Raw genomic sequence first — 7,298 nt, 5'->3', positions numbered from 1 at the left:
TATAAATGCATACGGCTAACCCTTGATTAATCGCAATTCTTATCCACAATTATTGCCTGCTGTGCTGAACTCGAGCCGCAAACTTTAAATTGGGGAGGGGATTAGAACCTCACGCTGCATACGGAGCTGGACAGCACAAACACTTGGTTCACACTGAACAGAAAGTTCAGAGAAAGACTACTACATATTCTAGATAAATATGAATCATTAGATATCTGATGCCCCAGAAATTCTTTGGCAAGAGAATTTACATACTACTCTATAGTTCGAAACTCACCATCGAGAATTGACATCTGGCTGGACACGAGGGATGTTGTGGGTTGAACGACCACCATCATGAATCTAAGAATATACTCAGATCACTCCTCAGTGATACTAAAATTTGAAGTTTCTACACACCGAATGTGGAGGCTTCTGTCTACCATATGATTGGCAGTGCATTTAGGGATGATACAGGACAAGCCATCACGTCTTACTCGGACAGCAAAAAAAGTTAGATGGACACATATCCTGTACTTTGGGAAGCATTTTCAGTGATTTGGGATGAGTGCATAACCAAAGGACATGGTACACTTAAATAATTCTGCTGTATGATAAAACCATTAGAGTCTGAAATCAAAGCATTAGAGAAGGCATACACCTCCTTCAAAAGATTCCTAAACACTTTCAGACATACATTCCATCAAAGAGGGCATACAAGGAATTAAACATCTTAGGGAAATATCCACTAGCAAGAATATATGGAGAGGGAGAATGGCCAGGTCACACTCTGGCCTCCCACATCCCCCCACAAGGATCGGCATCAGATATAATTCAGATGAAGTCAGAGAAGGATATAAGACTTTACAGCCCAAAAGATATCTGTTATAATAAAGACCAAATCTGAGGCAGGTGAGTTCAAGCGTCTTTATTCTGTCATCCACTCTCCGCAACTGACAGCCTGTCGAACATTCCATGGTGAACTCTGGAGGAACGTTCCAAGAGGGAGGAGGGGGCGGGGGAGAGAGAGGAAGCTACCACTAGGGAAAAAAAGTGAAGAACACCACAGAGGAAAGTACCAGGGGAAAAAGAGAGAGATTACAACACATCTCCCTACGGAGGGAAAGGGAAAACAAGGGAAAAGGCTGAGAGGGAGAGGAAAAGGTGAGGGGTACAAGGAACCAGTGAAGTAACAAATATTAAACGTATCAGTAACATGGAAACCCCTAGGCCTGGAAAGCTGGGAGCGCCCAGCAGTAAAAGGAAGGAGAAAAACACCCCGGATACATATTAAGACCCCTGATATACACTCCGCTGTGATATAACTAAATATTGGTAGCTCCTTCCGCCTAGTGGATATTCCGGTTCAGCTTGCCTGATAGCTCATTCCTCCCACTATGGCTGGACAAGCTATGAGCCAACCTCCTCCGTTCCTCAATGAAATCGGGGAGCCGGAAATTCACTGGAAGGAATGGATAAATGTATTCGCCTCATACCTCATTGCCATAGGCGGCGAAAGGTATTCACCAGTTCGCAAACAACACATATTGTTGCATAACCTAGGCGTACAAGGTAGGAAGATTTATGACACTTTACCTGAACTAGAAGAGGATGAGGATGATACGGATGAGTTTAAAGTCACACTGTTAAAGTTAGAGACACATTTTGGTGACAGAGTAAACATAGTTTTGGAGCGACATAAGTTCTTTACCCGCATCCAAGGTAAACAGGAATCAGTCATCAATTATATAGCAGCACTTAGAGGCCTGACACAACTATGTGACTTTGGTGAACTCACCGATTCACTCATCAGGGACTAACTTGTCAGGTGCACAAACAATAGTCGTAGTCAAGAAAAACTCCTGGCAAAAAACCCCACCTTAAAAGAAGCGGTTAGTATAGCAGTCTCGGTGGAACACACTGCTAAGGGTATCAAAGAGATGAAGACTCCCAATGAGCTTGTTGCCAATGTTCGCAATAGCAGTGATGCTCAGGCCAATTCCTTTGATAATGAGGTATTCAAGATTAGACCCGGAGATGTCAAAGATAACCATTCTGTCAGTGAAAAGGGAAGGTTGAAATACTATAGATGTGGCAGCAGCAATCACCTTGCTAATGATGTACGTTGTACTGCCCGAAATGTCACGTGTGTAAAATGTAACAAGAAAGGGCACCTGGGTAGAGTGTGCAACAACAGTGAAAACTATCGAGTGAAATTAGTACACAGTGAAGGGGACTTGGCCCCCAAGTATGTTTTCCAAGTAAAAGCTAGGGACTGTCAAGCTTCCCCAAGTTCTCAAGAGCAATTCAGTGACCACAGGCCTATTGAACATCCTAAATGTACCATCTTTGTGAATAATAAGCCCATAGATGTGTTGGCCGATTCGTGTGCCCCGGTTACCTTATTTAATATTGATCTCATAAATGACATTTTTGATACATCTAGTCTCAAAATGCTGGAACCTGACATATCAGCAGTAGGGTATGCCAATGAGAACATTCCTTTAGTAGGGATGATGAGTGTGTGTATTAAATTCAAAGGAAGATCCACATGGGGCAAAGTATACATGGTAAGCAAGGGGTCAAATCTGTTGGGTTGGCATCATCAAAGAGAGCTGGGGATTGTACTTGATCCGAACAGTAAAGATCAAGTTCTCATAGCTGAGGAGGTGAATGAAACCAGCAGGGATGTATACAAGTGTTCTGAGTTATTCACTAGAATAGGCCAAAGAGTAAATAGCATTGCCTGCGACGTACCTCCCACAGGAGTGTATATCATTTCTAAACATAGTGCCAAAACCCCTGTAGAAGAGGGGTGCCAGAGTTGGTTCATGCTGTATCAGGAACGGATGTTGTTAAAAGTTTGCCTGCAGAGAATATTTGTAATCTGTCTGACAATCCCACAGCAGTTCCAAAAACTCCATGGACTAAGTTGGCATTGGAGATAATCTGTCCCATGGGACAATCAGGAGTCCTAAAGAGATTTTTGATTGTTCTCATGGATTTCACATCTCACTGGATCAAATACAAGTGTGTCTCACGGGTATCGACAAAAGTCCTTATCGACTTCTTAAGAGACTCATTCGCTTGCGAAGGTGTGCCAGCTTGCATAGTCACCAACAATGATATCAAATTCTCATCTAGGGAAATGAAGACATTCCTTTGTGAGCTTGATATCAAGCATGAGGAATCTACAACAATATCTTACAGTAACTTTCTAAATTTTAGGCAAAGTTTTATTATTTGCAGAACAATAACACCAGCACTGAAACACAGAAATATTTAAATTATGTCTAGAGGTGGAGGAACAGGAAGTTCTATGCTCGCCCTTAATGCCGGAGGAAATTATAAATGTAACTAGAGAGATGTGTAATGGAAAGGTGCTGGACAGTGAGGGACTATCAGAAAAATTGTATAAGCAATACGTTATGGAATTGGTATCACACTTGCTGCTGGTACATGAAGAGGCAAGAGTAAGTTGGATTTTGCTGCCCTCGCTTCTGGAAATAACCATGATAACTTTGCTGAAATTTGGCAAAAGACCTAACAATGTGATTCTTACAGGACTCTGTTATTAATCACTGTAGACAATAAAAAGTTTGCAAAAATATTAGTAATAAGATTCTCCCCCTGATGCAGGGACTGGTTGAGCGAGACCAACTTCGGTTTTGTTCCAGGTAGCTCTACGGCAGATAATCTGTGGACACTATTTGCTATCACACAACACACAGACTCAAACGTCCAGACAGCAGCTACTTTTTTAGACACAACAAAGACCTCTATTGAGTAGCATATTCTAAGGATGGTGCTGTAAAGGATGGGTCTGTGTATGGCTGTGGTGAATTGGATTGAACCACTGAGCACATCTTGGGGATCTTGATTCAAAGTAAATACCTATCTCTCTGAACCAATGCACCTGTCAAGGAGAACAAGGCATGGCTGCTCTTTGTCATCAATTTTGCTTGCCCTTACCAAAGAACCCCTCACTAGTCTGTTGAGAGAATTTCACCATAACTGTGGCACAAAATGTGGGTCTTGAAGAATAGTGGTGTCATTTCACACAGATGACTATTTCCTTTTAGTCAAAGATCCAAATAGCAATTGAAATCCCAACGTCAGGGATGTCTTTGGATTTGACAAATGGTCAGGCCTAACTATTACTTGGTCAAAATAGATAATGCCACTGCTCACTAGAATCACTATAACCCCCATCCGGACCATCCAATACAGTAGCAGGAAACACAGGATCAACATCAGGAGTTACCATACTACTAGAATATTGATAGTCATACGGGAAAACTGTGTCAAATGCCTAAACAGCATTGTTACACATATTGAAAAGGACCCAGGGACACATCTATAATCTATAAATTATAGATGTGGCCTGAAGGATTTAAATTAGGGGAGGGGTGTGTAGTTCCCCTCCCTGAGCCTAAAACGGCCCTCTGGACTCCATCCCCGGGGCCAAAGTCTAATTATACAGGGGTGCCTCCTCAAGTCGTTCGTGGCCCCGGGGACTCCATCCTGAGCCTTTGTTTAATTAAGGGGAAGGGGACGCACAGCCCCCGCTACCCAAACCAATAGTGGTTCAGAGGACCCCCACCCCTGGGGCCAAACCCTATATGTTAACGGGAAGGGTTGGGCGGCTCCTGCCCTGTGGCTGAATTCCTCTGAAAAGGGGAGGGAGGCTCCGCAGACCACCACCTCAGGCCTTAATTGGCCCTGGGAACCCCAACTTAAAGGGGAGAGGGCGTGCGGACCCCCTCCCTGATTAATTAACAGTGATACTACACTAACTAGTAATCTCTAGTACTAAATTAAAAAAATAAAAGACACACTGAATTAGAAAAACACATGCATTTACTAAAAAAAAGGAAAGTTACACCCTCACCTCATGTCACTCATCTATGTAAACTCTAAAGCCCCACCTCCAACTGTCCTTCCCACCCTTTACTCCCACAACAGGACCAAAACCTTCTTTAAAAAAATGTGCCTCTGTGGCTTACTGCCTCCCTAACATATTACACTGATTTTCTTAAAGTTAGCGTTCACCTTCTATCCCTATTCTGCGGGCATTTAATGGAGAACGATGGATTAATCCCAGATCTTTGTGACTGGGAGTGAATGTTTGCATTGTTCGGTAATCCATCCATCATTTGTTCTTTTTGCTTTTGTCGCCCTAAGTGGGAAGGGAATACCAAGACTTGGATTCTGTATTCACTGTGCTACTGGATTCAAGCTAGCCTGGCTGATGAGTGGTGATATCCCAAAACCGGTCCTAGGATGCTTGTTCTGGTCCAGGGAGGACCTGGCTTGGCACTTCGCGATGGACTGTTGCACGAGGAGCAGCCTCCAGACTGATTTGCATATGGATGGGTCCAAACTGGGGTAGCGTAGTGAGCAAAAAAACAATGGATTGAACCCAGATCTTTGTGATTGGTGGGAATGTTTGCGTTGTTCAGCATTCCATCCATTATTTGTTCTTTTTGCTTTGATGGATGGCATCTGCGGCCAGAGAGTGACAACGTGAGACCTTGACTGCCTGCTGTGGGGTTGCCGGCTTCCCTTTGGCTGGGGCCTAGAGGCAGCAGATGCAGCCTCCTCTTCTTCTTCCTAAGGAGCAACAGCTGACAGTACTCCATCACAGTAGATTCCATGGTTTGGAGTAGCAATTGAGAGGCAATCTCCCACTGGAAATTCAGGGTACAGTCTCTGGCAGGAGCAACAGGAGGATTCAAGGAAAGAAAAAAGGAAAAGGAAAACATGAATTGCAGCACTTAGATGCAAACACTTGTTTATGCAGGAAGACAGTAACATCTCTGGTCCCCTAGGGCCAATAGACTTTTTTGTGATTCTTTGTCAGAGGGTGATTTTCCCATACATAATTCACATAATGCGGACTGTGGTATGAATTATTCCATGACCCACACCATAATCAAAAGTAGATTATTTTCTACAAAGGATGAAAAGTTGAGAGCTATTCATGGGGTGACAGTCACTTTCTCCACTCTCTTTATGTTTTATTAAAATTAATTAATCAGTTGCAAAAATATATATACATTGACACTGAAAAATATTGCACATTAAATTTATGCTGACCAATGTATTTGACTATTGTTATAAATATCATGCAACATTTTTGGAGCCAACCTGGCAGGATAGTATGTGATTTTTGGGACAACTAATTGCATGTCATAAATTCCAGTGGCCATGCTCTTGTGCTACTCCCTTCCGAGTTTCACCAGAGTCTAGACTAAGTCCCACACTACATCCAGCAACCCAAATTCCTGAAATGTACAACAGACATTTTATTCCTGGGCTAGGGAGTAATTAAGTGTTACATAAAATGAGTTCTAAATAGAAAATCAGGTCTTAGGCCTGGTTTAGGTTTGGCTGTGGACAGGTTGTAGTAGGCCTAGTCACATGGCTAAGGGAAGGAAGAGGAAAGACCAGTAATGGAAACCACGAAAAATAGACAGTTAGGCAGAAATCGCAGGAGAAATGTGGCCTGTACAGCGATCCAATTAGTAATTTGTGAGCTAGCTGGAATGGAATGGAGGAGGTAGTAGATTTGAGTGGGCACTGGGCAACACAACTTTTATTCTACTTATTACTTTCAATGGTGGGGAGGCTGAGACATAAATAAAGGAGCCTCTATAATTTATAAAGGATTGGTATCTGTGCTTGGAAGCAAGAAAGAAATCCCTTAACAAAGGTGGCAGATATCAACGAGGAAGGAAAAGGACTTCAAATTCATCCCAGTAGCAGCATCCACCCCTTTCAGGCCTCACTAAATGCAAGGGCATTCTGGTTTAACTAAAATCTAAATCATGTTGTTATCACAAACAACTACGACTGACTACCGGTTTAGCACTTCAAATCCCTTGGTCTACACAATGTTATTAGATTCCTGTGCACAAATCTTCCGGAGTGTGTCGCAGAACCACTCCACTGTGATTCAGTTGAAGATGCACAGAACAAAGAGGAAGGTGCACTAGATATAGATAGTCCAAGTCAAACAGAAGTCCTTAATGTTTCCTTTTTATTTTCTTCTAATGTTAAGAGATAAAAGACCAGCCAACGCGTTTCGTTCCACACTGGAACTTCTTCAAGGCACAAAAAGGCGTATTTTGTTTAGTTCAAAAGCAAAAAACACTTTGGTATCATCGCGTATTCATGGGAGGTTCCCGAAATCATAAATCCATTGTAGGAGTATTAGACTAGGACGGTTAGAAATATGGCACAAAATATCAGAGAGGACGAGTTTGTCTGCTTAGTACAATTCGTTTTTACGCTCCATAATACGAGCAGAATTAGAA

General features: G+C 42.6%; 1 long non-coding RNA gene across 1 annotated transcript in view; it reads right to left on the bottom strand.

Moving 5' to 3' along the window:
• Positions 1-5,663: 5,663 nt before the first annotated feature.
• LOC146797479 (uncharacterized) overlaps positions 5,664-7,298 on the bottom strand; it is an 84,823-nt gene continuing 83,188 nt past the window's right edge. The window contains exon 3 of the long non-coding RNA XR_014968991.1: positions 5,664-5,691. This is a non-coding gene — a long non-coding RNA (uncharacterized LOC146797479). The remainder of the gene's footprint in view (positions 5,692-7,298) is intronic.

Source organism: Triturus cristatus, chromosome 9, assembly GCF_964204655.1.
Source record: "Triturus cristatus chromosome 9, aTriCri1.1, whole genome shotgun sequence".
NCBI lineage: Eukaryota > Metazoa > Chordata > Amphibia > Caudata > Salamandridae > Triturus > Triturus cristatus.
This window is presented reverse-complemented; position numbering and strand designations above follow the sequence as displayed.